Source organism: Artemia sp. Qi Xiang Cuo, chromosome 9 (genome assembly GCF_049724085.1).
Source record: "Artemia sp. Qi Xiang Cuo chromosome 9, ASM4972408v1, whole genome shotgun sequence".
Classification (NCBI taxonomy): Eukaryota; Metazoa; Arthropoda; class Branchiopoda; order Anostraca; family Artemiidae; genus Artemia; species Artemia sp. Qi Xiang Cuo.
In genome coordinates, this window is record NC_142802.1 from 16477636 (window position 1) to 16503918 (window position 26283).

The 26283-nt window shown below is 35.8% G+C and overlaps 1 protein-coding gene across 3 annotated transcripts in view; it reads right to left on the minus strand.

The window, feature by feature from the left end:
* Window positions 1–26283, minus strand: part of Syt4 (Synaptotagmin 4) — a 190187-nt gene that overhangs the window by 52915 nt on the left and 110989 nt on the right. The gene's annotated exons all lie outside the window — the stretch shown is intronic.

Here is a 26283-nt window from a genome sequence, read left to right on the forward strand (position 1 = left end):
TAATCGAGGAATACTATGATTTATTAGGAATTTCACATAATTTAACGAAATGAAATTTTTAACTAAAGCAAAACACACACACACACACACACACACACACACACACTATATATATATATATATATATATATATATATATATATATATATATATATATATATATATATATATATATATATATATATATATATATATATATATATATATATATATATATATATATATATATAGCCCCCATCCTTACGTTCTATTTGGCCACAGCCCCCCAGAGTCTGGTGGCGAGGATTGTAAGTTGTGCCTCGGGGATATATAAACTTTTATGTAAGAGGTGGTTGTGTGAAATTTAGAGGACGCTTATTTGATGAGAATTATAGTTTTAGTTCGTTTTAAGAGTCAAAAGTGATGGAGGGCAGCTCCCCCCTCCATGACGAACTTTTTTCTCCAAATGCGTCCGATCAAAATTTTTATATAGCCATTTCATTCGCATTAGTCCGAAGAGCATATATTAATGACTTCAGGTTGGACACAACCCTCCAGAGCCCAGGAGCAAGGGTTGTAAGTTATGTCCTGGCCATATAAGGTTTTTATGGGATGGATGGCCGTGTAAATTTCAAATCGGATGGGGCTCATTTGATTGGAAGCTGGAAGATCTAGTCCTCTCTTTAAGAGTCAAAAGTCAATGGAGGGCAGCCAGCCCCTCCCCCACAAGCCTGTCACTCCCCAAAATATATCCGATCATATAAGAGAACTATTTTGGTCAGTATTGCTGAAAGGTCCAGTAATTATGTCTTTGGGGATTTCAACCTCCGTACGTCCTCCGTACGGCTTTAGGTAATTCGTTCATTGTTTAAATATAGTGCATTTTATTGAGAAAGCTATGCATGTTTTAACTTTATTTTCAAAAAAACGAAGGGAATTCAATTGAGCCTTTCAGATAATGTTGAGGGGAGTAATGAACTAAATCAAAATACGTTACGTTTATACGGATTGTCAAAAGGGCGTAACCCATGAATGACTGGTCATATTAATTCTTAATTTTCAGGAAATGATAAGGAGGATGATCAAAAAGGGAATATTTGCACGCTACCACTACTACTACTACTACCACACCACTCCATTTAAATTTTGAGAGAAACTTTGAGCTAAATCAAAAGAGACTATGTGTATGCACGCTGTTAAAAGAGCGTATCTCACGAATTGATTTGGTTATTAAGTTGGAAATTTCAGAGAATGCTAAAAGGGGAAATACAATTCATCAAAAGGCAATATGTGCACCCTACTACTAATACTTCTATCATGGCTAAATTTATTACTACAACTACTACTTCTATTGCAACTACTAGTAATACATGTATTACTATTAATGCTACTAGTAGTAATACAATTACTACTACTATGACTACTATTACATATATGCCTAAGGGTATGAAGGTGAAATTTTAAACTTTTTGAGGGGGAAAAGATGTCAGCTCAATCAAATGCAGGTTGTCAAAAGGGCGTAACAGTAACATCTTACGAACAGTTTGGTGTGTGAAGTAAGAGTCAAAAGAGATTGGAGCGCAAGAAGCCCTTTGCTCAAGCCCATTTAAGCCCAGTCAAAGAGCATAGAAAGAACTTTTAATGAATGATATTAAATTTTATTTTTCAGGTCAACTTGAGGTGGTATAGAATTAAATTAAACTATACTATTTGTGTCCGAATTAAACACTGGTGAAAAAGTCTCTCCAACATAAAAATAGCAAGCCAAACTATGGATGGAAAAACTGTAAAGATATAAAAAAAGACTCCACAAAAAAACTATGTCAATAAAAAACGAACATACATTAATTTAAAAGAAATTTTCCACGAAATAAGTTTTTCAAAAAAAAAGTAAAGAGCACCATTAAACCAAAAATGAGCAAAAATACAGTCAAATATTCTTCCAACCGTAAAACTACCACAAATCATCATCGTTAAATAAGTTAAACCCAAAACGAACAGAAATTACAATAAATAACCTAGTCAAACTCAAAACGAGCAAAAATTAACATGAGTAGTGCTGACAGCCCCCATGCCTTGTCAAGACCAGAAAATAATTTGCACTTTACTGAAAACAAAATACATTTTAAATATTTTCACTTTTTTTTACTTTTATAAATAAAAGATAGTGAAACTTAAAGGAGAAAATATTAGTATAAGTATATTAAACTGACAATCGACGGTCATTTGTTGTTTTTTTTTATCAAAAAAGATCTTTTTCTTAGAATCAAAGCTCCTTTGTTAACATGGACAATGGTATCTCGTTTTCTCTTTAATCATGCTCGAATACTACTGCCAGTACTACTAGCAAGTTGCTACGGCATCAAAATGCCAGAGGCCAAAACTGCTATGCAAGCTTGCAAGCTGCTCTATCCCAATCAATTCAAACCCTCTCTGTTTACCCCCCCCCCTCCAAATTTTTTCCATTTCCCTTATATCTTTCCTTATGACATTCACACACCCCATTTGTCATTTGACCCCAGACAATTAGCTGACAAGGATAATCTTTGGCAATCTGTCATCCTTCATTGGCAGAACGTGTCACAGCCACCTCATCCTTTCTGTCCTTATAGCCCTAGAAAGTGGGATTGAACCATGTTTTCGTTGAGCTTACTGTTTTAGATACGGTCAGGCAGTCAGGTATTTAATAATAGTACAACCTAGATAAGTGCAGCTGTCTACTTATTCAACCTTCTCGTTACCCAATATCATTTCATCAGCTTCACTTATTTCTAGTCTTAGCGACTTGGTCTTCTTGACATGAATTTTCAAAACTATCATTGCGCCCTGAACTCACAAAACCACTAAAATTTCACTTATATTCCTAACATTTTCATATTGGATGAAGTGTAGGAGAGTTTTACTTCCCATTTGACTCTGTGTTCTTCCATTACCTTTGCTGCGCGCCTTAGCCGCCTAACCCTGCTTAACTTTTGATTTAATACGAGTAGTACAGGAATTTTTAAGGCTTGACCAGGAACAAATTGATAAAGTAATGCTTTCTTCACTATCCAGACCAGAAAAATCGCTGAACAACATATCCAAAATCGCCATCTCTAACTCGTTGCGAAATTTGTTTTTTCGCCGTTTTTGTTTATTAATTTATTTTTTTTTGGAAAAAGTGAAATATCACGAAACTGGTGTTTGATATGTCTATGGCCACAGTCTCGTTTTTTTTTTTTTTTTTTTTTAGTTTTTTCTCTTTGTTTGTTTTTGATATGTCTCTGTATCAGATTTTAAAGCTGAAACGATATCTGATGTTGGTTTCTCCGAAATGTCAAAAAATAAATCAGAAATACTCTGTTTTTGAACAAAAATGAACAAATTTAACGTTTTAGTTAACAAAAATAAACAAGTGTTCGATAGAAGTTTCTAGATCAGTTTTGAGTTGACAAACTAGGTTTTCTAAGATACTTCAAGATCTTTTTAACACCCATCCTCCCCACCCTTCCCCGAAACTCTTCCCGGCTCTTCGCCGGAATTTGAGATCAAAATCCATTCACCTTCATCACTATAAAGAACGACGTGGTAAAAATTATTTGAAATAAAATGCAAGAAAATTGCACATCTGATTGATCAAAGGAACAAAAATCACAAGGAAAATTAAATCACAGGCTTAAAGCTAATCCTCACAAAATTCATCTTCTTGACACTTCGCGTTGTTGCATGAAACTCCTCTAAATACTTGACAAGCTATGGTGCATTCCTGGCAGCTTTTCTTGCATGAGTATCTTCTAACGGCGCATCTATCTGCTCGGCAAGAACAATTCACTGTCTCTAGAAGATGAGGAAGAGTAGCAGGAATATGCTTCATTTTTGGCTCTAAAACTTCGTTGCCTTGAAGATTCCATCCCAAGCTTAGGGGGTCAACCGTGTTCCCTAGCCAAATCTGAACCTGGCTGTAGACTCAGAACGAATGATACTTCGCTACCATCATAGTCAGAAGCAGCTCTTGTAGGTGTACGAATGAGGTGGCAGTATTGACTTTCCTCTGAAAAGCATGGTTCCTGGAAGTGTCAAGACTTGGCAGATCCTGGCAGTTGTAGAGCATCAGCAAAGCTTTCTCTCCAGCCGCAGTTATCTCATCATGAGATTCAGATTTTTTGGTAAACAAGGTACCAGCGTCTCTGAAACTCGATCTGGATAACAATAGCTGAAGAAGATTCCTTTTCCGATGCCATAAAGGTGCGATGTTGTGTCGCAACCCAGTATGGCGTGACAGAACGTCATCAGCTGGCAAACTTCTGATACTAGCTTGCCTTTTATCTGAAAAACATCCCAAGCTGAGCATTCACTTCCGAATTTCACTTCCGGCGAGAAGTAAACTCGATTTGAACTCGTGTATACATGACAGATGAGGAGGAGGAGAACATCCGTGTCATCAGCAATCACAATGGTGTCGCTATGGAGTACAGTTGCCGTAGCCTTCTTTACTATGTCTAGATCAGCATCACCTTCAGATGTGCGCAACCGCTGGTTACCAGAGCGTTTCTAAGAATCTTCAGAAAACGCGATTTGTTCTCCTTGCATGAAAGAAACTCCTCTTTCTTCATGCAAAGATTCATGTCTTCGGTAAATAACACTTCGCGGCCGACAGATCCAGCTCGACGCAAATGGGTTGTATCTTCGATTGACGGACCGCCGTCTTATCCGTCGAAGATGACAACTGCACGGGGATACTTTTTTTCGACGTAATGAATGTACGAAAACATGATAGCCTTGTATGTGGAAGCAACCTTCCACGGGATCCGATGGATAAGGGCGCCCCCGTCTAAGACGAAGCTGGTAATAAGGCCCACCGGTCTTGGGGACTGAGCATCAAACCCACATGACTGATAGACTGCTCTTGCTAGCTCGGGCTTGCTGGCCTTTCGCATGAATCACTTTCTTTCGAAAAGAGCAGGAGGAATGGTTCAGAGGTCAACCTTCATATAATCTTCCTTGAGAATAGACCTCTGGGCAACGATAATGAACCTCTGAAAAAGTAGCACCGGGTCGATCTGCGCTACTCCAGAAGAGCCCGACGTTGTTGTGGTCATTAGAGTCACTTGATCTTTCTTTTTATTAATTAAAAATAACTTTTTCAGGAAAATAAGCTTTTAATGGAAAATTAAACAGCTCCAATAACCAGAAATTGTGCAAAAATAAAATCAAATAATCTACAAAGCGTTAAACTACGACAAATCAGCTCCGCCAAATTAATTAAACCCAAAACAAACAGAAATTACAATAATTAACCGAATCAAACCCAAAACGAGCAGAAATTAACATAAGTTGGGCGCAAAGCCCTTATGCCTTCCCAAGACCAGAACAAAATTTGCACTTTACTGAAAAAATACAAATGAATGTGCATTGTCAGCTTAATATACATATACTGATATTTAGTAATCAAAATGTTAATATTATTTGATTTATTAAAGTTATGAAAGTAAAAACATTTATATTTTCTTATATTTTCTAAATTTATATTTACATTATATGGTCTAAACAATAACAACAACAAAAATATCACCAATCACTTACGACTATTAAAAAGGGTACTAGCCGTTTGAATTTCCAATCGAATGAGATTTTTTTGAAGTTTCTATTACAACACCTTCTATAAAAACGTTATATGCCCCCTGGGCAGAAATTAAAACTCTTGCCCTCAGGGCTGTGGGGGAGTATCCTCCTCAAAAACATATTTTACATCTGGAAATCAACTACGCTGAACAAAATGGCTATCTAAAAATTTTGATTGGATGTGTTTGTGAAAATTATGGGCGTGGGGGGGGGGCGAGTTATCCTCTCATCAATTTCGTCTACTAAAAAGGGCACTAGCCCTTTGAAGTACCAGTCTAATGAGCCTTTTTTGAAATTTCTACGACACCATCTTCTATAAAAACCTTATATGCCCCCAGGGAATAGCTTATAATCCTTGCCCTGAGGGTTGTGGGGGAGTTTCCTCCTCAAAAATATATTTCTATCTGGAAATATACTACGCTGAACAAAATGGACATCTACAAATTTTGATTGGTTGTTTTGGGGGGAATGACGGGCGTGGGGGGGGGGCTAGTTGCCCTCCGATCACTTTTGAATATTAACAAGGGCACTAGCCCTTTGAATTTCCAATCGAATGAGCTTTTTTTGAAGTATCTACTACAATGCCTTCTTTGAAAGCCTTATATGCCACCCGGGCATACCTTAAACCCTTGCCCTGAGGGCTGTGGGGAAGTGTCCTCCTCAAAAACATATTTTTTATCCGGAAATCAACTACGCTGAACAAAATGGCTATCTCAAAATTTTGATTGGATATGTTTAGGGAAATGATGGGCAGGGGGGGCTAGTTGCCCTCCAATCCCTTTAGACTACAAAAAGGGCACTAGCCCTTTGAATTTCCAATCGAATAAGGCTTTTTTTGAAGTTTCTACGACAACGACTTCTATAAAAACCTTATATGCCCCCAGGGCATAACTTAAAACCCTTGCCCTGAGGGTTGTGGAGGAGTGTCCTCCTCAAAAGTATGTTTTCTATCTGGAAATCAACTATCCTGAACAAAATGTCCATCTCAAAATTATGATTGGATGTGTTTGGGGGAATGATCTGCGTGGGGGGGTGCTTGTTGCCCTCCAATCACTTTCGACTATTAAAAAGGGTACTATCCCTTCGAATTTCTGATCGAATGAGCCTGTTTTTAAGTTTTTACGACAACGCCTTCTATAAAAACCTTATATGTCCCCAGGGCATAACTTAAAACCCTTGCCCTGAGGGTTGTGGGGGATTGTCCTCCTCAAAAACATATTTTCTATGTGGAAATCAACTACGCTGAATAAAATCGCTATCTCAAAATTTTGATTGGATGTGTGTGGGGGAATGATGGGCGTTGGGGGGGGGCTATTCGCCCTCCAATCACTTTCGACTATTAAAAAGGGCACTAGAACTCTCAATTTCCAATCGAATGAGCCCCTTTTGAAGTTTCTATGACGACCCCTTCCATATGAAGTGCCCAGCTATAAAGGAAAAAAAATTAATAGTACATTGTGCCAAAATCGTTCTTATATGCCCTCTGGGCATAACTTAAGACCCTTGCCCCGAGGGTTGTGGGGGAGTGTCCTCCTCAAAAACATATTTTCTATCTGTAAATCAACTACACTGAACAAAATGGCTATCTCAATATTTTTATTGGATGTGTTTGGGGAAATGATGGGCGTGGGGGGGGGGGCTAGTTCCCCTGCAGTCACTTTCGACTATTAAAAAGTCCACTAGCCCTTTGAATTTCCAATCGAATGAGCCTGTTTTGAAGTTTCTACGAGAACGCCTTCTATAAAAACGTTATATGCCCCCAGGGCATAACTTAAAACCCTTGCCCTGAGGGTTGTGGGGGAGTGTCCTCCTCAAAAAGATATTTTCTATCTGAAAATCAAATACGCTGAACAAAACGGCTATCTCAAAATTTTAATTGGATGTGTTTTGGGGAATGAAGGGCCTGGAGGGGGGCTAGTTGCCCTCCAATCACTTTCGACTATTAAAAAGGGCACTAGCCACCCCAATTTCCAATCGAACTGAGCCCTTTTCGAAGTTTCTACGACAACCCCTTCGATACGAAGTGCCTGTTGAAGAAAGAAAACAAAACACATTGTGGCCACATCGTTCTTTACTTAGGCAGCGCTAGCGCGCTGCCTATGAAAGACGTGTTCCTTCAGGTCTTCTCTGACATCTTGTCTAAGATTTTCCTCCCAGCTGATTCGGCCTCGTCAACATTCGCTTGGAGATGAAGTTACTCCATTTGCAACGTTTCTCAGTTGTACATTGCCTTTGAATGCGGATGACACTTCGAAGAAATCTACCAAATTCGCGGTATCTTCTCAGTCACGGTTTTGTCAGTTCATACTCAAGTCACGATGCTGCTCCCTTGTAGAGTAGCCGATATTCGTCAGGTTTTGCATCATCAGGTTGACCTCAAGACACGCCGGCCTCGATAGGACCCAAATCGCTCTCTGTTCTTCAGTCATGCCATCACCACCAGTGAGTCCTCCCGATGTCTTTAGGCTTCGCATGTACTCTTGTTCAATAACTAAGTCTGCTGAGAGGCCAGCCCAACGCCGATCTGACCTTCTAATCGTTTGTCCTTGCTGACTGAACATCTGAAACATTTTTGGGTGACGACTGGGAAGTTTAGTCATCTCTTGGATGTACAACCAGACAGATTTCACGTAAAGGTTGTGCCCAGACGCGGCTAGGTAGGGAAGCATTTCTGCTGCAACCTGCAAATGCAGGTCCCATAGGCCCAGTCTCTCGGCACGTATAAACTTGAGAAGTCTTTCAACCATGTCAAGGTACTGCAGCCAGAGCTTTGCTGTTCGGTGATCTCGTAGCTCTTCAATCTTCTGTTTGAGAATACTTTCCAGTAGTCCCAGGTCTGGTGCTTCGTCAAGGTCTCTGGGAGACATTTTTCCCTCAAGGGTATCGTTGAAGAGTTTCTCAAGGCCGAAAGTATCCAAAATTCTCGCATCTTGTCCAAAGAGATGAGCATAGAGAGCCTAGCTCACGAGAATGTGAGCTCTAATAGCTCTGGAAATCACTTTCCCCGAGAGTATATGTGGTACCGTTGCCGGTGCATATACTATTTCTAAGAAATCTTTGAGCCCACAGTCTTGCATCAGGTGCCCTATGCATCCGACGAAGCTCGTCATCAAGTGAAAGCCTCCAAGTTTGATGATAACGATGTCCAGCTCAGTTGACACGTTGGACTTGATAATCTTCATTGCCTTCAACCAAAGTGGCTGATCGAAAGTGACGACTAGCGTAAATTCGTATTTCCTCCCCTGACAAGCAATGAAGCACAGGGTTGAGTATAGGTACGACTCACTGCTAGAAGGCAGATTGATCATGGGCAAAGAAATAATACTTGCCTCGTCGCAAGGGGTTTGTGCATCTTCGTCCAGCGAGTGGGAGAAAACCGTGTGCATAAAACCATTCCAGTTCAGTCTTGGGGTCTTGAAAAACCACGATGACAACCAGAGCTGGTCAAGGAATTCGAATGAATCATTCACAGTAGTCTGTGATATTTTTTCGTACCAAGTCTGAGGAAGCACCACTTCACTTATCCGAAAAGGGTAAATAGGGACTCGACCTTTGAGCGTCACGGCGTCTAGAGAAACACTCCCTCTTGGGATTGGTGCCACTCTGTTTGTCAGAGAGGGAGTGACAGATGCTAGAATTGCCATACCGTGGAAAGTGCCCTTCCCGTGAATCGTGCACATCTCGTGATCTGCATTAACGGACAAAAAAAAACACACAAAAAAAAGAAATCATGGTTATCACTTAGTTTTTTTGCCAAGAATAGCGAAATTTTGCTATTTTTTACTAAAAATGGATTTTTTTATTTTATTTGACGCTTATACGACAAACTAACGTCATAAACGGTTTCAGCTCTCATTTTTGATACAGATAGACGTATCGACCACTCATTACGTGACACTTTATTTTTTCACGAAAAATAAAAATAAAATAGTGAACAAAAATAAAAATAGCGAAAAAAAACGAATTTCGCAACAGGTTAGAGATGGATATTTTGGATATGTTATTCAGCGCTTTTTTCTGGTCCGGATGGTAAATAAAGCATTACTTTATCAATTTGTTCCTGGTTCTGGCATTTTTTTCAGTATTATTACTGTACTAGAAAACAGCTACTAACATCACTTCCTACCTTAACATCAGCAATGTTATTCTCTTACATAATATTAATCGCTTTATTTTACTTCTATGGTATACCATAAGACCTTGGCTGAAGCTCTTCTATCAGCTGAATCAAATCCTTGCTCCTAATCTATGAAACTGAGGACTAAAGGCGTATGATGACTAAGGAACTTCTCAGTTATTATTCTATGAGTGAATATTTGGAATATTAGTATCCTCTACGCTTTTTAAAACCAAACTGTTCTTCTCTTAAAAACTGTATCTACAGCAGCTCTAATTCTAAAAAAGTATCATCATGCTAAGGAATTTACTTCCTAGAGAAACCAGCCTAACGCCTCTAGAAATACCGTATTCCCTCTTATCACCTATCTTATGGAGGAGTTTAATTGGAATTTTCTTTAAATCAATAGGTACTTTCCCTTTTTCAAAAAGTAATTAAATAAACACTTTCCAAAAACGAAGCTATTCAACGACAAGTAAAGGGCATATTAAACCTAAGATCACTAGAAATGTCTTCCTGTAATAGCATGCGAGTAGGAAATCTGCTAGGAGTGTTCAATTACGATTTTTCCTTGTTTTTAGAGTGTTGACTTAATTAATTTGTTTTACTAATATTTTTTTTTTCTCGTTTAAAATGAGCGGAATTCCAATTTTAGATCCTTCAGATCCTGAATTTGACAAAGATATTGCTTCATCCTTTTTCAAAGAAATAAGAAGTAAAGGTTTATATATCCCTCCGCTGCCACCACTTTGTAAACTTTCTTTGTTCACTTCTCTGTGAATTATCTACTTTTCTGTACAGTGAGACTTCTTCTCTTTAGGGCCTTATGGTAGCGTTGGCCTATTATCTGGGTTCTACCGGTGGAGGATGTCTAGAACCTCTAACCATCACATAGATTATGTTTAGAGTATAAAATATTTATTTATACATATAATACAGTGAATGTACGTATGGCGAGAACAGATACAGAATTCGAACTGACTCAAATAATCTAAATTGGTAACTTATAATCAGCACAATCTGCTTCTGATAAAGACAATCCGGGTTGGGTTGTTGACCATTGAGCTTCTTCCAGACAGGAAATATTATCGCTTTATTCCAAGAAGTGGGGTTACAATGTTTGCATTTTAGATAGTGGGGTTATTCTGGGTTCAAGTGACCTTGGGAAGAATTATACATATGAATTTCTGACTTAGAATTTTAATTATTGGTTTTAACCAAGAAAAACCTATTTCCAAAGTTTACAGTATACAGTTTTTTCGTTTATTTGGAACGCTCCCTAAACATTTTCTAGAGGTTTCACCTTAATACTCTAAGTGTCATTAGTTACAGCAACTACAGTTGTAGTACTAAAAGCATACACATAATGCTTTCTGGCTAGTTCAAAATCCTCCCACAACTTACTCTTAAATATCTATCTTAATAATATATATTGTTCTCGGGTTTTCTACCCGAGGTTTTCTACACGAATCCATAATTTGACTTGCTCAATATTCCTAAGGACATAGTTGCCGGACCGTTCTACTATACTGAACAAAAACAGTTGTCTTAAATTTTAAAAAGATGTGTCTGGGAAAAAAACTGGCTTGAGAGACGGGTTGATCCCCCTCCAATCTCTTTTACCCCTAGAAAGGACCCTAGAACTTTTAATTTTTGGCCTTTAGAATGTTACCCGCTACCCCACATGTTACAAGTGCTACCCCAGGGATGCATTTTAGGTTACTTTTTTCTCAAAATGACAAGAAATATGCTAGCGGCTGTACTCGTTCACTTTAAGCCTATTTTTTTCATATTCTTTATTATTTTTGTGACTCGAGTTCAGAAGGACATTTGAGGTGATGTTTTATTTTTAAGATGAGTTTGAAAAAAGAATAAATAGAGTTATTAATTGAAATGAAGGCAGATAGTTTGTCGCTGTGCCAAAGACTCTTAGAAAGGATCATAGACCTTTTAATTGTGAATCGAATTAGTTTCTTTAAATGTTTCAAAGTTATTCCTAGGAATTATAGAGTTATGATGCCTATGATATATATTATATTCCCTTTTGAAATCTGCATGTATACAGTTTTTTCGTTTAATTGGAACGCTCCCTAAACATTTTCTAGAGGTTTCACCTTAATAATCTAAGCGTCATTAGTTACAGCAACTATAGTTGTAGTAATAAAAGCATACACATAATGCTTTCTGGCTAGTTCAAAATCCTCCCACAACTTCCTCTTAAAGATCTAACTTAGTAATATATATTGTTCTTGGGTTTTCTAAACAAATCCATAATTTGACATGCTCAATATTCCTAAAGACACAGTTGCCGGACCGTTCTACTATACTGAACAAAAACAGTTGTCTTAAATTTTAAAAATATGTGTCTGGGAAATAAACTGGCTTGAGAGACGGGTTGATGCCCCTCCAATCTTTTTACCCCTAGAAAGGACCCTAGAACTTTTAATTTTTGGCATTTAGAAGGCTACCCCATTTTTTTAAGGTCCCCCCATGACCTAAATATTTCCCCATTATGACTTTTGTATTTACGATTCTTAGCGCATCAGCTGTTCACGCAAACATTCACCAATAAAATCACTTTTAAAAGAAATTACCAGCACTTTAAAATTATACACTTCGAAACTTATATTTTCAAAGCACATTTTGACTGACTAATTTAAACGGTTAGAAATGCGGTATAGATTGAAGTCGTTCATCTGTGTTGTAAGAATCAGAGCAAATGTTTAGGGAATGATCAACAAGAGATGTAACAACACCTCCTTTAACTTGTGGGGAAGAGGTGATTGGATTTAAAATGTAGTTATCAATTATTTTGTGAGGGTTTTCTGTAAATTGTAAAATCCAGTTTATCAATGCTACGAATAATTAATACATCGAGAAACGATAATTCATTAGCATTTCCAGTTTCTAAGGTAAATTATAAATTTCGGTTTATAGGTATTAAGGTGATCTAGAAAGCACCTAAGTTCAATTTCCCCAAAATTCCAGAGCGATATCACATCATCCATATAACGTCTCCAATAGACATGTTTTTAAAAATATGAGTTAAATGTCTAATTTTCAAAGTTTTCTACATAAATGTTCGTTAATAGCTCGGATAGTGGTAATTCCATTGGGAGACCATTTTTATATTGGAAAAAAAGTTAATTACGGAATTGAAAATACATTGAATACTTATTACAAATTTTGACTGGGGGGCTTAAGTTTTCCCACTAAATCTAACGAATTACATATGTACGATTTTTGAGAATAAAGAAAAGGTTTGAAGGCTCTGCATAACCACTTTCCAAATATGGGAAGCAAGGGGCGTTCATATATGCTACAATTGACCTTAAGGGAATACATTGTTTATGTAATTTTGGTAAACAGTAAAACTTTGGGTCACGACCTACCCCAGAGATGCATTTTAGGTTACATTTTTTCTCAAAATGACATGAAATATGCAGGCAGCTGTACTCATTCCCTTTAAGCCTATTTTTTCATATTCTTTTATTATTTTCATGACTCGAGTTCAGCAGGACATTTGAGGTGATGTTTTATATTTAAGATGACTTTGAAAAAACAATAAATAGAGTTATTAATTGAAATGAAGGCAGATAGTTTGTCACTGTGCCAAAGACTCTTAGAAAAGACCATAGAACTTTTAATTTTGAATCAAATAGCTTCTTTAGATGTTTCAAAGATATTTCTAGGAATTATAGAGCGGTTCTGCCTTTGATATTGATTATATGCCCTTTTGAAAACCTGCATGTACATAGTTTTTTTCATTTAATTGGAACGCCACTTAAACGTTTCCTAGAATTTTCACCTTAGTATTCTAAGCGTCATTAGTTACAGCAACTGTAGTTGTAGTACTAAAAGCATACACATAGTGCTTTCTAGATAGTTCAAAATCCTCCCACAACTTACTCTTAAAGATCTAACTTAATAACATATATTGTTCTCTGGTTTTCTAAACGAATCCATAATTTTACATGCTCAATATTCCTAAGGACATAGTTTCGGGACCATTCTACTATACTGAACAAAGATATTTGTCTTAAATTTTAAAAAGATGTGTCTGGGAAATAAACTGACTTGAGAGACGGGTTGATCCCCCCCAATCTATGTTACCCCTAGAAAGGACCGTAGAACTTTTAATTGTGAATCGAATTAGTTTTTTTAAATGTTTCAAAGATGTTTCTAGCTATTATAGAGTTATGATGCCTATGATATTGCTTATATGCCTTTTTGAAAACATGCATGTATACAGTTTTTTCGTTTAATTGGAACGTTCCCTAAACGTTTCCTAGAAGTTTAACCTTAATACTCTGAGCGTCATTAGTTACAGCAACTGTAGTTGTAATACTAAAAGCATACACATAGTGCTTTCTGGCTACTTCAAATCCTTCCACAACTTACTCTTAAAGATCTAACTTAATAATATATATTGTTATTGGGATTTTCTAAACGAAACCATAATTTGACATGCTCAATATTCCTAAAGGCTTAGATGCTGGACCATTCTACTACACTGAACAAAAAGAGTTGTCTCAAATTTTTACTAGATCTGTTTGAGAAATAAAATGGCTTGAGAGAGACGGGTTGATTCGCCTCCAATCTCTTTTACTCCTAGAAAGGACCCTAGAACTTTTAATTTTGAATCGAATTACATTCTTTAAATATTTCAATGATATTTCTAGCCATTGTAGAACGTGCAAATTCATGTTTCTGAAAACTAAAAACTCTCTCTGCCTGTGCGTCCGGGCGGGGTGTATGCTTGTTGATGGAGATTTTCAAGTTAAAAATCAGCTCATCTTACTCTCTCTCTCAGACAACTAAAAGTAAAAGTTCTTTTAACCTATTTCATTTTCTAACATGTCCGCTATGAGCCTATTAATAGTAGAAGTAGTAGTATCTTTATTTCTTAATATTCCTTTTCTTACATCACCAACTTTTTAACAGATATTCTAAACGTTTTGACGTTCTAGGATACCCTAAAATAATGGGAAAATGTCAAAGTAATACATAAAATATTATTATTGAAATAATGACATGTAGAATATTAACATAAAAAATGGAGATGTTAAGGGTATATGCCGGGGGTAAATTTTTAACAGGATTGAATTGCCCAGAGGTTATTTCTATGGGAAGGGGATTTTTCCATGGAGAGCGATGATTCTAACGGAAGTGGAAAGTTCTAGTACCATTTTTAAGTAACCCAAAATCGTGACCCCCCTCCCATGACATATTTTTCCCAAATGCATCCAATAAAAATTTATAGATATCCATGTGTTCAAAAATAGTCTAAAGATCTCATAAAACGGCCTTTGGGAGGTCTCTTTATACGTCTTGCTTTTTCGTTACAGATACAATTTTATCCGTGGAGATATTAAGGGTATATAGGTTACGCGCGCGCGCGTAAACTAGCCTAAATTAACCTTAAAAATGAACAAAACCCAACTTTATTAGAAAAATATGCAAAAAATCAACCTTAAAAATGAATAAAATCCAACTTTATAAAAAAAATGCAAACATGGCGAAATGTCGCTCGTTTTTGAAATAACGCCAGGATACCTGGCTCCTCTTCCATGAAAAAAATCCCTTTTCGCATAGAAATAACCTCTGGGAAATTCAATCCTGTTAAAAATTACGCGCGCGTGCGTAACCTAGCCTAAATTAACCTTAAAAATGAATAAAACCAAACTTTATTAGAAAAATATGCAAAAAATTAACCTTAAAAATGAATAAAATCCAACTGTATTAAAAAATATGCAAAAATGGCTGAACTTGTGCTCGTTTTTGAAATAACGCTAGGATACCCTGCGCCTCCTCCATGGAGCAATCCCTCTTCCCATAGAAATATCCTCTGGGCAATACAATCCTGTTAAAAATTTATCCCCGGTATATACCCTTAACATCTCCACGGATAAAATTGAATCGGCAATGAAAATGAAGACGCATAAAAAGATCCCCCAAAGGTCGCGTTATGAGATCTTTGGACTATTTTTGAACACATGGCTTTCTATAAATTTTTAACGGATGCATTTGGGGAAAATATTTCGTTGGAGGGGGGTCAATATTTTGGTTTACTTAAAAATGGTACTAGAACTTTACATTTCCGTTAGAATCATCGCTCTCTCGACGTTTTAGATTGTCAAAGTATGTTTTGGTCCGTTACTATAATGGACCGTTACTATAAATCCATTACTATAATGGATTTTTCTCTAACTTTTTATGGCTCTGATGAATGAATTATACTCTTTTTGATAACCTGGATGCAGATAGTGTGTTTTGATTTAGTTTAACAACCTCCTCAGAAACCCCGAGGGTTCCCGCGTAACCTAGCCTAAATTAACCTTAAAAATGAATAAAATCCAACTTAATTAAAAAATATGCAAAAATGGCTGAATTTTTGCTCGTTTTTGAAATGACGCCAGGATACCTGGCTCCTGCTCCATGGAAAAATCCTCCTTCCCATAGAAATAACCTCTGGACAATTCAATCCTGTTAAAAATTTACCCCCGGCATGTACGCTTAACATCTCCATTTTTTATGTTACTATTCTGCATGATATTATTTCAATTAAAATATTTTATGCATTACTTTAAATTATTCCCATTATTTTCAGGTTATCCTAGAACGTCAAACGTTTAGAATATGTGTTAAAAAGTTGGTGATGTAAGAAAAGGAATTTTCAGAAATAACGATACTACTCATACTACTACTAACAGGCTCATAGCGGATATGTTAGAAAATGAAATAGGTTAAAAGAACTTTTACTTTTACTTGTCAGAGAGAGAGGGAGAGACATGAGCTGAATTTTTAACTTGAAAATCTCCATTGACATGCATACACCCTGTCCGGACGCACAGACAGAGAAAGTTTTCAGTTTTCAGAAACATGAACGTACAAGTTCTATAATAGTTAGAAATATCTTTGAAACATTTAAAGAAGCTAATTCGATTCACAATTAAAAGGTCTAGAGTCCTTTCTAGGAGTAAAAGAGATTGGAGGGGAAGCAACCCGTCTCTCTCAAGCCAGTTTATTTCCCAAACAGATTTAGTTAAAATTTGACACAACTATTTTTGTTCAGTATAGTAGAATGGTCCAGCAACTATGTCTTTAGGAATATTGAACATGTCAAATTATGGTTTCGTTTATAAAATCCCAATAATAATATATATTATTAAGTTAGATCTTTAAGAGTACGTTGTGGGAGGATTTGAAGTAGCCAGAAAGCACTCAGTGTGTGCTTTTAGTACTACAACTTCAGTTGCTGTAACTTATAACACTTAGAGTATTAACCTGGAAACTTCTAGGAAACGTTTAGGGAACGTTTCAATTAAACGAAAAAACTGTATACATGCATGTTTTCAAAAAGGCATATAAGAAATATCATAGGCATCATCACTCTATAATAGCTAGAAATATCTTTGAAATATTTAAAGAAACCAATTCGATTCACAATTAAAAGTTCTAAGGTCCTTTCTAGGGGTAAAAAATATTGGAGGGGGATGAACCCGTCTCTCAAGCCAGTTTATCTCCCAGACACATCTTTTTAAAATTTAAGACAACTATTTTTGTTCAGTATAGTAGAATGGTCCGGCAACTATATCTTTAGGAATATTGAGCATGTCAAATTATGGATTCGTTTAGAAGACCCGAGAACAATATATATTATTAAGTTATATCTTTAAGAGTAAATTGTGGGAGTATTTTGAACTATCCAGAAAGTACTATGTGTATGCTTTTGGTACTACAACTACAGTTGCTGTAACTAATGACGCTTAGAGTACTAAGGGGAAACTTCTTGAAAATATTTTGATATAGTTCCAATTAAATGAAAAAAACTGTATACATGCGGGTTTTAAAAAGGGCATATAATCAATATCATAGGCAGCACCACTCTATAATTCCTAGAAATATGTTTGAAACATTTAATGAAGCTAATTCGATTCAAAATTAAAAGTTCTATGGTCCTTTCTAAGAGTCTTTGGAACAGTGACAAACTATCTGCCTTCATTTCAATTAATAATTATATTTATTCTTTTTTCAAACTCATCTTAAAAATAAAAAATCACCTCAAATGTCCTTCTGAACTCGATTCACAAAAATAGAAAAAGAATATGAAAGAAATAGGCTTAAAGTGAAAGAGTACAGCCGCTAGCATATTTCATGTCATTTTGAGGAAAAAAGTAACCTAAAATGCATCCCTGGGATAGCTCTTGGCCCAAAGTTTTACAGTTTACCGAAATTACATAAACAATGTATTCCCTTAAGGTCAATTGTAGCATATATGAAAGCCCCTTGCTTCTAATATTTGGAAAGCTTTTATGTAGAGCCTTCAAACCTTTTCTTTATTCTCAAAAATCGTACATATGTAATTCGTTAGATTTAGTGGAAAAGCTTAAGCTTCCCTAGTAAAAATTTGTAATAAGTATTCAAAGGATTTTCAGTTCCGTAATTAATTCTTTTTATAAATAAAAAATGGTCTCCCAATGGGAGCTCCACTGTCCGGATTATTAACGAACATTTATGCGGAACACCTTGAAAATTGGACCTTAAATTCATATTTCTTAAAACATGTTAATTGGGGGCGTTATATGGATGATGTCATATCGCTCTGGAATTATGGGGAAAGTGAACTTAGGTGCATTCTAGATCACCTTAATACACATAAACCGAAATTTACAATCTACCTTAGAAACTGAAAATGCAAATTAATTATCGTTTCTCGATGTATTAATTATTCGTAGCATTGATAAACTGGATTTCACTATTTACAGAAAACCCTCACAAAATAATTGATAACTACATTTTAAATCCAATCATCCCTCCCCCACAAGTTAAAGGAGGTGTTGTTACATCTCTTGTTGATCATTCCCCAAACATTTGCTCTGATTCTTACAACACAGATGAACTAAATTTTATTAGGGAACAAAGAAAGATTCAACGTTTCATGAACGACTTCAATCTATGTCGCATTTCTAACCGTTTAAATTAGTCGGTCAAAATGTGCTTTGAAAATATAGGTTTCGAAGTGCATAATTTTAAAGTGCTGGCAATTTCTTTTAAAAGTGATTTTATTGGTGAATATTTACATGAATAGCTGATGCGATACGGTTCGTAAATACAAAAGTCATAATGGGGAAACATTTAGGTCATTGGGGGACTTTAAAAAATTGGGTAACATTCTAAATGCCATATTTGAAACTGTTAGGTAAAAAGTAACAGAATTGGATGTTCATACCATCTGCTTGTCTAAGTCCTGGAAGATGAGGTCAGTGTTGACGTTCTGCTAACTTTTTTCTTACACATTTTTAACTCTTAATTTGAGCCTCTATATTGAAAATTGAGAGGTGTCCTCAAAAAAAGTTTGAATGGTGGGAAGGGGGTCTTGGGGGTTGAGGAGAGGTGGCCCTTGGAGGTTGAGGTCCATTGTGGTTAGAGTCATTGATGGTTCATACTCATAATTCTCTCACTAATCCAATATTGTGTACTTGTCTATTATAGCGACCACAGTCAGAAGTAAAAGCATGTCATATTGATGAGTCTATTACTTTCAATTTTTTAGCGTTAAGTCAAAAATTTCGACCTCTTTTATTGCATATTTTTTATTGACAACACTGCTCGATGGTACTTGTGTATTATACAGACCACAGTCGAGAGGTAAAGTCATATCATTTTGATGAGTCTATTACTTTAAACTTTTTTTGCCTTAAGTCAAAAATTTCTATCTCTTTAGAGTCCCCGCTTAATATTCTAACATTTATTACATGTTTCAAAGCTAACATTCCAAGAAAGTCTGGTCTGTGCAGACAAGCATGATCAATATATACAACGTCCCTCATGCCATTGCAAATAAAACGGTATTTTGATTTCGACATAGAAATTACTTAAATTCAAACAAACACCTCTAGAAAGTCTGGTCTGATGATGTCATAAGAGGCATGTGGTTTTCTACTATTTGATTTCTAATCCTCTGATTGGCTGTCATCTTGTTCGTATCGTTAGTAGGTCAAAACATTGACATGCACGTATTAAGTGGACATACTGCGTCACTCTCGTCTGTATTTCTGACTCTCATGATTGGACTAGAAAGAGACACGTGATCTTGTACAGGTAGACTGGTTATAGATGGCAGTAGAGGTGCCCCGTCACGACTAGCACTCCCCTCCCTACTAATAAGATCTTGAACTCGCCAGTTTTCTGTAATAAATATCATTGCATATCAAATATTCAGATCAATCTTATTCGTTCTGTCCAGGACTGTTTTTTATAGGAAGTTATTTCTGCTGATCTTAGGTTTGATATGGCCTCTACTTTTCTTTGAAAAACTTTATTTCAGAAAGTTTTCTTTTCAATTAATAACTTAAAAGATTTGCCCCTGGGATCTCAGGGTTGTGTCAACCCTACAATTATTATTATTTAATCTTCGGACTATTTTAAACAAAAGGGCTATCTCAAATTTTTTATGGCTGCATTTGGAGAAAAGAGGGAAAGGGGGTATGAGCCGCCTCCGAGGTTTATATGACCACCCCTTCCGTATGAAATGACGCAAAAAAAAAAATAATAAAACATTGAAGCATTTTGGCATTTATTACAGGCAACGCTATAGCGCTGCTTCCTAAAAAAGAAGTCTAAGGACACGATAAAAATTAAACTTTCATTTATTTTAGCCAAGTTGAAGAAATGAACTTTTTCATTCAACAAGTACCTAAAAATTATTAATTTTTATTTTAAGTTTTTAGTGTTATTTTAAATCGGTATCGGTAAACAAAAAAACTAGAAAGCATGATTTTCAGCCACTTCTTATCCCTCATCTTCAAAACGTTTCCTATTCATCTTAAATTTTTATTCATTTTAGCTCTAGAACGTCGGATCGAACAACGTTTTCCACACAGCTTAATGTTCGTTATACGATAACTTGAACGAGTGTCAAAAAAGCATCCTTAGTATATTTATTGAAAATTTCTTGCAAGTCTTGTTCAACCTTTCGAACAAAATTAAAGTTTCTTTTAAAAAAGATTGACTGTTAAGACGATGTGGTTCCTTGAAGAATAGCCCTCTCTCGTCCATTATAAACTTGTTTAGATTGTGTGGCAGAACTATTAAAGTTCTTAATGATCTTAATGGAATTTAATAGAATTAATGAAATTTAACAATCAATACAAGATTATATTTACTATATTTTAAACTGGCCTCTTGCTAGCTATTTGATCTGTTGACACAATCAAGATCCTCTATCAATTATCACCACAATTTTAAGGAAATACCATTGGTTTAATTTGGCAGCTTTGGGAGTTCCCTGCAGTGCTGAAAATTCACTAATATATCCATTGTCTTAGAGAAGGTTAGCCGACGATGAGAATCGAATTGATATTTAAGATATCAATGACTCTAATGTTTTTATGTAAAGTGATAAGTGTTGGCAAGTTAAGAATCTCAGTGTTGTCAAACGTTAGCTTGAAACGTCGGAGATGATGAGTAGAAAGCGGGAGTGCTAACCATTCTATAACTGTAAATTAACAGTTCTAGTGCCCTTTTTAAGTGACCAAAAAAATTGGAGGGCATTTTGGCCCCCTCTCACGCTCTTTTTTTCCTGAAGTCCCCGAATCAAAATTTTGAGATAGTCATTTTGTTCAGCATAATCGAAAATCTGGTTAATATGTCTTTGATGGTGACTTATTCCCCCACTTTTCCCGGGGAAAGGGTTGCGTTATAAACTTTGCCCATTGTTTGCATATAGTATTGGTTATTGGGACGTATACAGGCGTTTTCAGGAGGATTTTTTTTCTGGTGGGGGGTCAGGGTCAGACCATGAAGGATATTTCCTTGGGAGAAGGGACATTTCTATGATTTCCCAGCATTATTCTAAAAACGATCAGAAATTAAATAAAAAAAACAAGTTTTTTTCAACTGACAGTAAGAAGCAACATTAACACTTAAAACGAATAGAAATTATTATGTATATGAGGAAGTTCGCCCCCTAGTCAATACCCCGCTCTTTGAGCTAAAGTTTTTTTTAGAACTTTCAAAAAAGCTATCTATTCTAATTAACCGGCCTTTGTGATTCAGGAATTTGTGATTCGAACAAAATTCGAAATTTAGCGTAAAGAGCGAGGCACTGACTAGGGAGCGAACTCCCTAATATACATAATAAAAATATCAAATATAAAAATTCGTTACGTAAGTTAATTCGCAAGTTACGTAAGAAAAAAATTTCAAGAAAGCCAATTAGCCAAACAAAGGAAAATTAATATGCAAATTTCGTTTTAATTATTAATGTACGGTGAGCAAAAATCAAAGCTGCATTAATTTAAAAACGTTCAGAAATTAACTAAAAAAAACAAGTTTTTTTAACTGAAAGTAAGGAGCGACATTAAAACTTAAAACGAACAGAAATTATTCCGTATATGAAAGGGCCTGTCCCCTCCTCAACGCCTCACTCTTTACGCTAAAGTTTGACTCTGTCTCAAAACTTTATTTTTTTTAAACAATAAAAACTTTAGCGCAAAGAGCAAGGCGTTGAGGAGGGGACAGCCCCTTTCATATACGGAATAATTTCTGTTCATTTTAAGTTTTAATGTCGCTCCTTACTTTCAGTTAAAAAAAAACTTGTTTTTTTAGTTAATTCACCCAAAGCCGGGACGACCTGCTTTTCTTTGTGCTTTAATCTTTGGCCATCTATAATTCCTGAATAATTTCAAGTTTTCTGGCCGTATCAGGAATTTTTTAGGGAGTTGGGGGGGGGGGGTTACAAAAGGACTTTTTTTAGGGGGAGGGGGGTACAAGAAACTTTAAAGAACGCATTAAAAATTTGTTTATATTCATTTTTGTTACGTTTTTACGAGTCGGTCAGAAATATGGGGGTTCAAACCCCCTACCCCCCCCCTCCTGGATGCGCCCTTTGCCAGGGGTAGTAACAAAACTAATAATTTTAGAACTTTTTATTGAAGTAGTACTTTTTGAATCCTTTCTGTGAAAGTAGTATTTTTTAATTCTATTTCCTGGCAGTTTTTACTTTTTTGTCGTAAACTGGTACTTTTTTACTAGTTTTTCAACTCCACTTTAAACTTTTTGTTTTACCGTTGATTTTTGCTTCATTTTGCATCCACTATTGGGGCGTTCAGAATCATACAGTCTACATCACAATCTTGGATCTTGCTGTGATTTGATTGCATTTCTAAATGTGATGTTATTAACTAGGTAAACAATTTCATGCTAATGAATTTAATAACATATCTTGTAGTGTGAGTACAGCTAATACGCACACTCAAATTGACCAAAGAGATACACAATACCCATTCCTAAGTTAGTACTGCATTATTTCTAACTATAGGAGCACTCAATACAAGCCAATACAAGAAACGAATTTTGAAATGTTTCGTAGTGATAATACTGTTTGAGTAGGGGTGGTGGGAGGGGTGGTATTACTATGAAGTTGTTTTCCTCCTTTTTTCTAAAATTATTGAAATGTTTCTCTTGGGGGGAATTTTCTGGGGGGAAAACTTAAAACAGAAGTAAATTATTCCATTTATGAGAGGGGATGGTCCATATTTTACGTTTAACTCGTTACACTAATGTTTTTTAACCCTTTAAAACAAATTCTTGTTCCAATTCACTGGCCCTTTTGTTTCAACAGTCTTTTTGGAAAGGGAGAGGGGCTAAAAACCCAATTTTTAATATCATAAGAATATCATAAGAATATTATCGAAAAACAGCTGTTCTGGAATAATTTAGTAAACAGTCAAACTTCAGCATAAAGAGCGATGCATTGAAGTGAGACTAATCCATCTTATACACCAAATAATTTCTGTTCTTTTCAAGTTTTAATTTTGACCATGAAATTCAGTTGAGAAAACTTGTTTTTTTCTCATATATCAACGTATTTATACATCAATATTTTCAGAATATTCTCAAATTGATAGTGTTTGGAATGGTGTACAATGAATACCATTCTATATTTCATACCTAATATTTTCGGTACTTTTTCATCGTGTTGAGTATAATCTTTATAAAAGCAGAAAGCAAAAATTTTGTAAAGCGAACTGGAGAGCTTTGTTTGCACTAACTGTAAACAAAACAGAACTTTTTGTTTTTCTTTTTTGTAAAGGGTTTTCTTTCCTTATCTTAGCGTAACACATCATTAAGTTAAGTGCATCAGAGAATCTCATTGCAAAGAATTTAAGTTTCTATCTAACGAAACATGGAATTTGGTTTTAATCAGAAGAAAGAACGCGAATATATGTTTATTTGTTCGTTCTTCTTTCCCAGGGATGACTGTATCAAACCAATAGCCTTGGAAAAATCGGTTCATTCAAGTAGAAATTGGAAGTTCTAATGCCCTTTTTAAGCACGGTAGCACACAAAAAGATTGTGATAAGGAAAAACGGTGTTTTCTACGCTATTTAGTGGCATCGACAACAATTTTGACCCAAGAAGACCAAGTTGCTATAGATTGAAAATACTGAGGTAACCAATAAATTTAAAAATATCGAAAATCTATGCAATGAGCATCCCAGTTGCAGAGGAAGTAATGCCACACGGTAGCATTTTTGTTCCTAAATTCCCACTTAGTTCATAGAATGTAAATGGTTAATTTAGACATGTATTTCAAACCTTCATTTAACTAAGTTGATTTTCTTGGTTATTCATGAATTTTTTTTTTTTTTTTTTTTTTTTTTACTAGAAGAAATATCACAAGGGCTCATCAGAGAGACATTTAACCACAGATGACTGACTTTATTCATGAAAGATTATTTTTTAGAGGGATTTTCTATTGGTAGGGAAATGCTCTGCTCCATGGAGGGATATTTTAGTGCCTTGTATTCAAAAACAGTTGGGAATTTGGTTTAAACAGCAAATTTTTTTTCCACTCTAAGTTGAGGGCAGTATTAAAACTGAAATGAACAAAAATCATTCCATATATGAGAAGGGCTGCCCCATCTTCTGCCCCTTGCTCGCTACGCCAAAGTATTTTAATACTGGAAAAAAGATTCTGATTCGAATTCACTGGCCTTTTTGTTTGAAGAATTGGTACAAAATTTCAAACTTTTTGTTTATATGATGAGTTGAAATGCGACAGAATAAATGACAAACAATCAACAATCATCCATAGCATCCTTGAAAGAATTAGCTCTAATCCAATAGAATTATTGCTGTAGTTAATTGATGATTTAATCAGTAAAGAATTTAAAAGGTAAGACAAAACTTGGTGGTAACGTAAGGTTTTGTGAACTGTCCATATGTCCTCCCCCCCCGCTGTCACAGAATTTGTTGCTCCCCCTCCCGGACACACACATACACAAGATGCTGCCAACGCCCTTGGTTTTCTTTATTTTAAAATATCTTCTCCTTAGCGATTCGAACTGCTGATTATTTATGCTGTATGTACGTTGAATAGACAGCGCTTTGCTTAACAATTAGCAAAAGACAATGGTTTTCTTTATTTTAAAGTATCCTCGCGCTTGCTCTTCGAACTGTTGAACTTCGAACTGTTCGTATCTTGGAAGAAATTTAATAAATAAACTTTTTAGGATAAATTGAAAAATTAATAATAGGCTATCGGCATCTCAAAGGTAAAAGTAAGTCATTTGTATACGAGAGCTGGTGCAAGAACTGCAAGAGCTGGTGCAAGAAGCTCGTTCAAGAACTGCAAGAGCTGGTGAAAGAAGCTGGTGCAAGAACTGCAAAAGATGGTGCAAGAAGCTGGTGCAAGAACTGCAAGAGCTGGTGCAAGAAGCTGGTGCAAGAAGAGTTACTTCAGACAGCGTTGGCTCGTTGAACAAAAGTCTCTTTTAGTTACTCTTGGTGAGTCGCTTGCTGCAGTCATTGACGATGAGAAGTACTACGGCAATTGCACTGCATTGTCTTACCTATACCCAAACCGTGGTACTAAACCGTAAATGATATATAAAAATGTGCAACATATGAAACGGAATTTAGAATGATTAACGGAAGAAAAAGACTAACAAGAAAATACGGACGACTTGAGCAGCCAGAGATGTAGAAATTGAGGAGAGTGACAAAAACTATTATGACACATTTAGTTATATAATGATACATTAATAAAAGAAATAGAGAAAAAGTAATTCGATGAAATGTTGAGCATTGAGAGAGAGAGAAGAAAAGTAAAAAGAGAATGAGGAAAGACCACATAGTAGAATTAATAATAAAATAAACCGTAAAAAAAATAGATAAAGAAAGCAAAGGTTACCAGTGTCCCCTCCCCCTATTAAAAGTGAGGAACATATATTAAGTAAGTTCAAAAACCTTTTAACAAAATATAGAATCTCACTAAAATCGGGTTTTCGTTTCCCGGGTTGGTGTTCTTTTTCGTGGCTTTCATAAAATCTCTATAACAGTTTTCTAATTTCGGGACCCAAAGGTATATAAAGTCAGGATAAGAGCTTTCTGATTTCAGTACCATAAGAAAAATGAAATAGGAACTTAGATGGCACGATAGTATCTCTTTGTACATAAGGTAGTGGTCAAACTATTTGCTAATTTCATGACCAAAAAGCGCACATACAAAAAAAAATCCTTTAAATTTTACAGATTGGATAGCCCTCCAATTGATCTGAATGACTTTTCACTAAAAA